This window comes from Mustelus asterias, chromosome 1, assembly GCF_964213995.1.
Source record: "Mustelus asterias chromosome 1, sMusAst1.hap1.1, whole genome shotgun sequence".
Taxonomy (NCBI): Eukaryota; Metazoa; Chordata; class Chondrichthyes; order Carcharhiniformes; family Triakidae; genus Mustelus; species Mustelus asterias.
This window is the reverse complement of record NC_135801.1, coordinates 145630190-145642139: the sequence shown is the minus strand read 5'-3', so window position 1 is coordinate 145642139 and position 11950 is coordinate 145630190.

Here is an 11950-nt window from a genome sequence, read left to right as displayed (position 1 = left end):
TGTTGCTTTGCGTTCATACACAAAACGACACTTCACAGCATCTAAAGGCCAGTAACAGTTTTAATTCAGGCAACAGAATGAGTTGCCACTTTGATAGCATTAAACAAAAAAAGGATTAAAAGTTATTTCATAATTAATGTTTTTCAATAATCCAACATATATTAAATATACTGCAGCGGGTGGAAAGCTGAAACTACAGCAGTTGAGCTTCCTTGGGATGATCTCACACTGCTTCTGTCAACATAAATCACATTGATATCATTGCAGAATGAAATTCTGGATAAAGAGTTGATGTATTCCACCTAATGAGGAGGGTAGTGGTGAGGATTCTACGTAAGTAATAAAATAATGGAATCATAGAATGGCTGCAGCACAGAAGGAGGCCATTCAGTCCATTATTTCTCTGCTGGCCCATTGCAAGACCAATTCAGTTAATGCCACACCCCTGCCTTTCCCCCACAGTCCTGCAGATTTCCCCTTTTCAGATTTTTTTTTATTCGTTCATGGGATATGAGTGTTGCTGGCTTAGCCAGAGTTCATTGCCCATCCCTGAGGTCATTTAAGAGTCAACCACATTGTTGTGGATCTGCAGTAACATGTAGGCCAGACCAGGTAAGGGCATTAGTGAACTGGATTAGTTTTCGGGACAATCGACCACAGTTTCATGGTCATCTTTAGACTTTTAATTCCAGATTTTTATTGAATTAAAATTTCACCATCTGCCTTACTGGAATTTGAACCTGGGTCCCCAGAGCATTACCCTGGTCTCTGGATTACTGGTCCAGCAACAATCCCACTACACCAGTGCCTCCCCAGATAATGATCAAATTTAGTAAAACTAAGTGTAAATTGATTTTAATACCAAAAAAATTGAATAATAATAAATATAAATAAATGTATCTAAAGGGCATTCCAGATTGATTTTATCCTACTGTTATTTCAATGCCCAATTGTGTTTGTTTGATTATTATTTTTAATTCAAGGAGAGAAATTGACTTTGCAAAAATAATTTGAAATACGGCTGATCCTATAGTCATTGGGATCATCTTTTTCTTGTACCTCTTGGATGCTGAGGCCCAGAGGCACTATGTATCAGCATATAATCATATAATACAATATTCAAAGTCACTCAGCCCATTCGCTAGCCCACTGATGGTCAGATGCACTCCTCATTCAAAGGAATGTTGTCTCAGTCACTAAATGATTCAAATCTGTAGCAGGAATTTAAAAGAAGTAGTACTCCCCCATATATTCCTTTAAAAGCACAATGCATCCCTTAGCTTGTACAAGGCAACAGTGATTTAGGGAGTCCACTTTCCCCTGCAGAACCTCTTGTGCTGAAGATGTTGATTAAAGGAGGGGAATACATTCTGGACAGAAAGAGTGCAGAAAAGATTTACTAGGATTTGATGGTTGAGTTCTAAGTAGAGGCTGGATAGGCTGGGACTTTTTTTTCTGGGGCGTAGGAAGCTTAGGGGTGATCTTATAGAGGTCTATAACATAATGAGGGGCATAGATCAGCTAGTCAACACCTTTTACCAAAAGTAGGGGAGTCTAAAAAGAGGGCATTGGTTTAAGGTGAGAGGGGAGAGATACAAAAGGGTTCAGAGGGGCAATTCTTTCACACAGTCAGTGTCTGGAACAAGCTGCCAGAGGTAGTAGTAGAGGCAGGTACAATTTTGTCTTTTAAAAAGTGTTTAGACAGTTACACGGATAAGATGGGTGTAGAGATATATGGGCCAAATGCGGGCAATTGGGACTAGCTTAGTGGTTAAAAAAGGGGCGGCATGGACAAGTTGGGCTGAAGGGCCTGTTTCCATGCTGTAAATCTCTATGATTATATGACTCATTCACTTAGGTGGAATAAAGGGTTTTGAAGTAGCTTGGATGCTGATCTGGAGAATCCTAAGAGGAACTCATGTTTCCAGCTAGAGCATCTCAGGATTGACAAACTTGCCAGTCCAAGGGTTGACTTTCTCATAAGTGAATGAAATCATTTTGGGGTGAACACACAGGTTAGAACAGCTTTGGATGTGAGTCAACATCTGAAATTACTGGAGGAAAAATAATTCAATAAATCAAGATTATATACAACGCAAGAAAATGGGAACCTAATTTCTTTTATTTTCCTTTTTAAGTAACTTGAACTGAAATTACTTTTTCTATGTTTTCCTTCTTGATTTTCAAAGAGACTGCATAGTTGGACCAGAATACACATATCTTGTTAGCTAATCTTCCACATACTCTGGAGAACTGTTTGTAATGTCATGGTGAGTTCTTACCTTAAAGGTTCCATAAGAAGTTAATGGATGAGATAAAGGTGAGAAACATTGGCTAAGTGTTTCAATTTGGTGTTAACTGCTGTAAGTGAATGAGTTTCAGGAAATTAATGTAAGAAAGGTGAATTTATGTTCAATAGAGAAATCCAAGAAGGGGTGAGATTTATCCTGACTTATTCTTGTGAAAAAAAGAATCACATACCAACAATGATCTTCTTGAAAAGAGTGGTATCAATCAGAGGTTAGCCTACACAATTGAAAAATTCAACATTCCTAATTTTTCAAATTTAACACATCTTTGATTTCAGGGGCTTGCATTCAAACGTGAGGAGTTGGATTTACAGCTGTAATTGGTTGAAGTGGTGCGAGTCTGCAGCATTGAATTATATCATTGGCTCCACACAACACTCAAATGAGAAAATAGGAGGAAGCAGATTTCTGCAAATTCTTTAACACAGACTGTCCAAGTGCTGCTGAAACAGCCGTGTCTTGGTGACAAGGTAGAAATCAAAATTTTTTAAGAAGGCTTTAAGTTGGTTACGGTTATATAATTGAATGAATTTAGAATTAAATGATCAAATCTCAGTTTGGTTTCAGTTTATTGTATATTTTGTCATGTAGTCTTGTTATCGCTAGCCTGTCACTTTTTTAACTTTATATGGTGGCACAGTGGTTAGCACTACTGCCTCGCAATGCTAGGGACCCAGGTTCGATTCCAGCCTCAGGTGATTGTGTGGAGTTTGCACTTTCTCCTCGTGTCTGCATGGGTTTCCTCTGGATGCTCTGGTTTTCTCCTACAGTCCAAAGATGTGTGGGTTAGGTGGGTTGACCATTTGAAATTAACCCTTAGTGTCAGGGGGACTCGCAGGGTAAATATGTGGGGTTATGGGGATAAAGCCGAGGTGGAATTATTGTCGGTGCAGGCTCTATGGGCCGAATGGCCTCCTTCTGCATTGTAAGAGTTCTATTCTATGATTAGTTTTTACAAAATGCATGTGGGAAACTGCTGCTTGCAATACTGAAATATTCTGCTGAGAGACATCCAAATCCAGTAAGAACAATGAAGTCTTGATTATAATGAACTTAGTTTCAAACAATGGTAAGATTATTTTAAAAATTATCCATAATTAACAAACAAAAGCATCCAATAGTCATTTTATCATAGAATTCCTACAGCACAGAAGGAGGCCAAATGGCCCATCACATCTGTGCTGACCACAATCCCACCCAGGATCTATTCCCATAACCCTGCATATTTACCCTGCTAATCCTCCTGACACTAGGGTCAATTTAGCATGGCCAATCAACCTAACCCGCACATCTTTTAATTTTAATTATGTCTGAGTAGAGCATTCTGAAAAAGGATGGCATGTTTATTATCTAAATCATGAAAGTTTTATGAAATGGACTAGAAATTGACAAATGTATGTTCATACATACAACTTCATTCAATGTTTTGCTGGGTTAAAAGACTGTGCCACAATGGCATCACTAAAAATACCTTTAAAACAATCCTCAATATTTTTTAAAATTATTTTTTAAATTCCTAGTGAACTCAGATCCATGTGTTTGAAAAGAGACAGTATTCTTGCTCCATTTCAGCTTTTTGATGTTTAACAAATAGAGCTGTACAATAATCATGTTAGATCATTTTTATTGGTAAAGTCATCATGTTAAGTCAGAGACAGATACAGCAGGCAGTAAAGAAGGCAAATGGTATGTTGGCCTTCATAGTGAGAAGATTTCAGTATAGGGATAGGGATGTTTTACTGCAATTGTACAAAGTGTGTTGAGGCCACACCTGGAGTATTGTGTGCAGTTTTGGTGTCCTTATCTGAGGAGGAATGTCCTGGCTATAGAGGAAGTACAGCGAAGGTTTACCAGGCTGATTCCTGGGATTGCAGGTCTGTCATATGGGGGCAGACTAAGTCGTTTAGGATTATATTTCATTGGAGTATTGAAGAGTGAGAGGGGATCTCATAGAAACTTATAAAAATCTAACAGGATTAGACAGGGTAGATTTAATGTTCCCAATGGTGTGGGAAGTCCAGAACTAGGGATCATGGTTTGAGGATAAAGGGTAAACCATTTAGGACTGAGATGAGGGGACATTTCTTCACCCAGAGAGTGATAAGCCTGTGGAATGCAGAAAGTAGTTGAGGCCAAAACATTGTGTGACTTCGAAAATAAATTAGATATAGCTCCTGGGCTAAAGGGATGAAGGGATATGGGGAGAAGGCGGGATCAGGATATTGATTTTGATCAATATGAATGGCGTAACAGGTTTGAAGGGCCAAATAGCCTGCTCCTGCTTCTATTTTCTATGATTCTATGTGTTGGCCATGAAAGACAACTTTGAAAGTTATAACTGTTCGATTCAGCTATATCAGGAGCTGAGAAAATTATTTTAAATGCTTGAGCTTTGGTTATATCGCAAAGCACAGTCATCTTCAAAATGTTATGTCCCATAAATATGGAACTTTCAACTTTGGCAACCATGCAAAAGAGATGACGTTGGATTAGAAAGGGAAATTGGTGGGGAGCATTACGCACGACCAATCCAATATCACTCATTTTGAACCCCGATTGAAATCAAAAGCTCTGTTTATTATTTTGAATTCTAGGAACCAACATGACTCATATTTGGTTGAACCTATTAACAAGTGAGCCGTAAAAACTGCAGTACAGTGACATCATTGACATAAACCTACACCCGGAGCACATTTGGTGGCTTAATTGGCAGAGATGCAATCTGATATTTACTGAGTCATTCAAATCAGGAATATTTCAGTTTCAATCTCTGGTCAGCGCAAAGCTAATCTTAAACAGCATTGGCCAAGGCATCAGAAAGCTCCTGGTGCCCACGGTTCTATAATCCAGAAAGAACCACTATTGCTGTTAGGACAGGAGAGATAAATAGAAAACCAAAACACACACTCAGAGTAAACCTTTATCCATCTGGATAATGGTTAGAAACTACAATAAATATTTAAGTTAATGAATAAAGATTTAGTACTTGTTTCCTGGAATTATGCTTAGTTTAAATTTGGTTGCGTCTGTTTAGTGATTAACACGGTTCTCCAGAAATTATTAAACTCTGAATGCTTCCTGAATGCAAAGGTATACAATGAGTAACTTTTCAAATCCACACAGAGATATGGCACCAAAATATCAGGAGTTAAATTTACACAGTCCACAGTGGCCAGATGCCCTCTTGAGATACTGAACCCACAGCTTTCAACACCAATTTCAGGTGCCCAGCTGACTTTAATGTTCTCAGGATGTACAATTTTCCCCATTTTGGCATAATTTGCTTGAAGTTCTTGAACTCTGGAGCATGGGATAATGCACTGGTGCTTGACCCTATGGTTAGGAAAAGATTGCACCTAGCGTAGTAAAGCTACGGCCTAATTTTTGATGAATTGTGCATAGGGCTGCTCTTGTCCAAAAACATGGGAACATTTTACAAATGTTTGGATAGTCCACAAAACTGATTTCGCCAGACAATATGATTTTGTGTGACTTTATCTACTCACTTTAAAATTTGAATGTGAGCATAAATTGTGAAGCTAATACTTGTAGATAAATGGGACAAAATTACATCACAGCACCAGATTAACATTTCATAAATTGATCATAATTTGAAATAAATAATTTGTCGATTTTTGAACCTGCGAACTTTTATATTCTCACATAAGGTTCACCATGGTAGGCTTCTGCAGAAAATGCAGATGTATGGGATTGGGGGTGATCTAGGAAATTGGATCAGGAATTGGCTAGCGGATAGGAAACAGAGGGTGGTGGTTGATAGTAAATATTCATCATGGAGTGCGGTTACAAGTGGTGTACCTCAGGGATCTGTTTTGGGGCCACTGCTGTTTGTAATATTTATTAATGATCTGGATGAGGGTATAGTTGGGTGGATTAGCAAATTTGCTGATGACACCAAAGTCGGTGGTGTGGTAGACAGTGAGGAAGGGTGTCGTAGTTTGCAGGAAGACTTAGACAGGTTGCAAAGTTGGGCCGAGAGGTGGCGGATGGAGTTTAATGCGGAGAAGTGTGAGGTAATTCACTTTGGTAGGAATAACAGATGTGTTGAGTATAGGGCTAACGGGAGGACTTTGAATAGTGTGGAGGAGCAGAGGGATCTAGGTGTATGTGTGCATAGATCCCTGAAAGTTGGGAATCAAGTAGATAAGGTTGTTAAGAAGGCATATGGTGTCTTGGCGTTTATTGGTAGGGGGATTGAATTTAGGAGTCGTAGCGTTATGTTGCAACTGTACACAACTCTGGTGCGGCCGCACTTGGAGTACTGTGTGCAGTTCTGGTCCCCACATTACAGGAAGGATGTGGAGGCTTTGGAGAGGGTGCAGAGGAGGTTTACCAGGATGTTGCCTGGTATGGAGGGGAGATCCTATGAGGAGAGGCTGAGGGATTTGGGATTGTTTTCGCTGGAAAGGCGGCGGCTAAGAGGGGATCTTATTGAAACATATAAGATGATTAGAGGTTTAGATAGGGTGGATAGTGATAGCCTTTTTCCTCTGATGGAGAAATCCAGCACGAGGGGGCATGGCTTTAAATTGAGGGGGGGTAGTTATAGAACCGATGTCAGGGGTAGGTTCTTTACCCAGAGGGTGGTGAGGGATTGGAATGCCCTGCCAGCATCAGTAGTAAATGCGCCTAGTTTGGGGGCGTTTAAGAGATCCGTAGATAGGTTCATGGACGAAAAGAAATTGGTTTAGGTTGGAGGGTCACAGTTTTTTTTTAACTGGTCGGTGCAACATCGTGGGCCGAAGGGCCTGTTCTGCGCTGTAATGTTCTATGTTCTATGTTCTATGTTCTATAACGTATTTATAAAGGAGCATTTCTTCTATGTGCAACTTTTTAATTAATGTATATCTAATTTAACACCAGAAGACTTCAAATCATGACATGTAGTTATTTTGTTTTTGTCAATAAAATAATAAAACAATATTGAAAATTATTTTCCACATTTCATCTAAATGGGAAGCATTTGCAATGATTAGACAGGGTCTATAATGAGTACTTGGCCTGATAAACTGGAAATTATGCCATTATATGGGTTCTGATCGAGAACATCCAAATCTCTGTATGGCAAACTTGACCACAGAATCATAGAAATCCTACAGTGCAGAAAGAGGCCATTTGGCCCATCAAGTCTGCACCGACCACAATCCCACCCAGGCCCTACCCCGATATCCCTACATATTTACCCACTAATCCCTCTAACCTACACATCTCAGCACACTAAGGGGCAATTTTAGCATGGCCAATCAACCTAACCCGCACATCTTTGGCCTGTGGGAGGAAACCGGAGCACCCGGAGGAAACCCACGCAGACACAAGGAGAATGTGCAAACTCCACACAGACAGTGACCCAAGCCGGGAATCGAACCCAGGTCCCTGGAGCTGTGAAGCAGCAGTGCTAACCATTATGTTACCGTGCCGCCCAGGACCATACCGTGACCAGGAAATGGGCTTTGAAAATTGTCTTTGAAAATTTAGCAGGCATCATAGAAAATATTCTATTGTTAAATCGTACTTGAGTTGCTCCTAAATTTCTATTACTGTTGGGTCCAAGAAACCTTTACGAATAAATAAATGGGATGCCAAATCTGTGGCATAAAGCTAACAGTTTTTGAAATTAATTATATGTTGGGAAACTGTTGCTCCACTTTTCCACTATGTTGGCATAAACATAGCTATTAAAATTTTGATCTGCAAGGGATAATAATGGACTAAATTACACCATAACAGACTCAGTCAAAACATTAGCAGTGACCTTTCACCTGACAGAATTTCAAAAAGTTGTTTCAGATCAATTAAATGCTTAATTGTATTTTTAATATATTTCAGATTATTTTTGATTTTCCATAATATCAAATAACAAAAGTAATGAGTTTGAAGAGAATTGGATTTCCTGGTAGTGTAATAAACTAAAATGTCATTATGGGATATAACAAGAATTCATGATTCATGTCCAGAAGCAAAGATTGTGACATCAAACAGCAGTACTGTCAATATACACCAGCTTTTGATGTCACAACTGAACTTACTGTAAGTCCCAAAAGATTTGGCAATCCACTTATTAATTAACTTTTCAACATAACCTGCCATCTCTTGCCTTGTATTTATTTTTTTAATCAAACATTACTCATAAAATTTAAACAAGTTAAAGTTGAGCATTAAACTAATGTATCTACTAAGAACCAGATGTGGAAATGCCAATGTTGGACTGGGGTGGGCACGGTAAGAAGTCTCACAACACTAGGTTAAAGTTCAACAGGTTTATTTGGAATCACGAGCTTTCGGAGCGCGGCTCCTTCATCAGGTAAGTGATCACTCACCTGATGAAGGAGCCGCGCTCCGAAAGCTCGTGATTCCAAATAAACCTGTTGGACTTTAACCTGGTGTTGTGAGACTTCTTACTAGAGCCAGATAGTCAATGGGAGTCACTGAGATGGATGCTGAGGTCCACGGTGGGATCTCTTGGATCACATTTGGGATCTAAGTTTCCAAAACTTTTCAGAAATATTGTAAGCTAGTTTGTGAACTGAGGATGTAAATAATCTACACAATTGCTTCTGTGACATTATCAGACTGACCACCTGAGAAACATTACATTATTATAGTTAAAACTAAGCTATAATTAGACTTGGGACCATTTTAGTGAAACTTTACGTAGAAAATATCTATTCTAGTACAACTGGTCTGAAGGTATACTGAACCCACTGCATCTATTTTCCTCTGGTTTTATCCAGTAGTTGATATCCATGCATAATTACTATTGTAGCTGGAGCTGGAGAATACTGTTTTATGGATTCCTATTTTATTAATCGAGTATGGATCAGAGTAGGTTTACTGCGCTCAATGGTGCACCAAAAATATGCAGTTGCTTAATAAACAATAAATTACTAAAATATGGGAAATACACAACAGTTTGAACAGCATTTGAAGCTGAAAGATAGGATATCATTTCAGTTGTAACAATATGTCATTTTATTTTCTGCCTTCACTTCAGGGTTCCGTTTTTCAGAATCAACCTGCCATAACCTAAGTTTTCGACACATTAAGTAAAATCCGTTGAAATGAATTTAATATATTGATCAGTATCATGTGCTTGTGCTGCTCACAAAAAAAATCTGTCAATCATTACAGTGCGTACCAGGAGCCACAGGAATTTTGTAATATGCAGGACTGTTTATATTAAATAGAATATTAAAGCAAGTGACTTTGACTCAGAGTAAAGTAAAAGAAAAGGAGGAGGCACTAGTTGAGTCTAAGAGACAAAGCTGATTAAGTTATGATCCATTCTGATCCATCAAGTCAGTCCCAGAAATACTACTCAATTTCCCTCACATCGCAATCACTTTCTCTGCCAAATAAAATCAGTTTCTTCTTCAACTTACAATATTTTCACCCTTCGTTGTCCCCACAATCTGTACCACATATTCACCACTATCTGTGTGAAGTTGTTAAGTCTGAGCTTGGTTTATATAATCTTTACTGTAATGTTTATGGTTATGTTTATGAGCATTCAACTTGCCCAATCAGTTAGTGATATTAACAAACAATGATTCAACAAGCTCTCCTGACATTTTCTGTACACTATTTTAATTAATACGTTAACCCATTTATTTAAACATGTTAATACCTCTGTTAAAATAACACTGAGTTCAGTATGTGAATGTATGAAGCTTTCCTCTTTTAACATAACCTATTCTATGCACCATTGTCCTTAGAATCTTCAGTACCTCGATAAGGTCTCTGGTTTCTGTTGCCTCTCCTTAAACCTCAGCTTAGCTAATCGAAGGCATCAATTCCCCTTCACTGCATCCTCTCCAATGGTATGTGAAATTGTACAAGCTATTCCAAATGAAGTTAGTTGTATGCTTTGTCCACATATGTTATCACTTCCAAGGATTTAATCCTTCTGCCTATATAACCTAAAGTCACGTTTCCTTTCTTTACTCTTGCCACAAACTATGCCCATTTTTTATTTAGGTCATTAACTGCAAGTAGCCCCAGGCCCTTCTCATGCATCTAATTTGGCTCATAATCCTACTACATCTTGTTTCCCTTCCTCAGTCTTATCCACTTAAACAACACCAGCTATTTGTCAGATCAATTTCCTAATATATCCAAACCCTTTGTTACTTTTTCACTTTTATTTGCAATCCCACTCGGATATTATCAGGAAACTTTGTTTATTAGACTAAACTAACGTTCCTCCTTTTGTTTTGCTTTAACCTAAACTGTTATAGATTTTTTGTGACCTTCTACATAGAAACATAGAAGATAGGAGTAGGAGGAGGCCATTTGGCCCTTCGAGCCTGCTCTGCCATTCATTACAATCATGGCTTATCGTCCAACTCAAAAGCCTAATCCTGCTTTCTCCCCATTACCTTTGATCCCATTCGCCCCAAGTGCAATATCCAGCCGCCTCTTGAATATATTCAATGTTTTGGCATCAACTACCTCCTGTGGTAATGAATTCTACAGGCTCACCACTCTTTGGATGAAGAATCAGAGCTAAGTATCTTATGTAAACTTCTGTTTTAGAAGGAAATAAGCAGCCAGAAGAAAATCAGATTAGTTGGAGGTTAGTTCCTTTATTCACTATTTGTAGTGACATACGTTTTATTCACACATTTATGAGTTTGCTACAAATGACAAACACTGGAAATCATCACTGATAACTCAACTTGGGGGTGGGAGGAAACCCTTGGATGTAGCCTCCAGCCTAAATTTACCCCAATTTTTCTCCACCATTTCCTTTCCACTCCTGAAGGCTATCTTCCTTGCAAAACAAAAGTTCAATGGCTCCTAGCCTCTCCCTGGAGCCTAACACATATATGAAGTTAGCAGTTGGTGTTGTTATGCTACAAGACCAAGGGGATGTATTGTACCCGTGCCTGATTGGGCCTTCATTCCTCAGCTATCAGGGTTACTAGATTAATTGTGGGAAACTGGCTGATGTGGGGCTCATTTTGGCACTCGCAACTGCCAGCACAGTTGAAATCAGCTAATTCAGCAAAGGTCAGAGATTTATAGGATCATAGAATCCCTACAATATAGAAGGAGGCCATTCAGCCCATTGAGTCTGCACCAACCATAATCCCACCCAGGCCCTATTCCCGCAGCCCCACGCATTTTACCCTGTTAATCCCCCTGACGCTAACAGACAATTTATCATGGCCAATCAACCTAACCCGCACATCTTTGGACTGTGGGATCAGAGAACCCAGAGGAAACACACGCAGACACGGGGAGAATGTGCAAACTCCACACAACAGTGACCTGAGGCCGGAATTGAACCTGGGACCCTGGTGCTGTGAGGCAGCAGTGCTAACCACTGTGCCACCATGCTGTCCAGATCGGACTGGGATCTTCCTGGCTGGTATTATTTAGTGCTAGATGTATCCATTGATTCACCATGAGAGCACCAGGATAATGTTTAATCCTCAATTTAGAAACTACAGTTCTGTTTATTTGAGTGGGTCAGCTTTAATATGATAATTTGGCATCGAAGTAAGAATGGCACCAAATCATAACTTCAAAAATAGACTTGTCACCTCATGAATTGGCCAATTTGTTTTAATTTTCTGTTTCATTCGGAAATAGAACATAGAACATAGAACATAGAACAT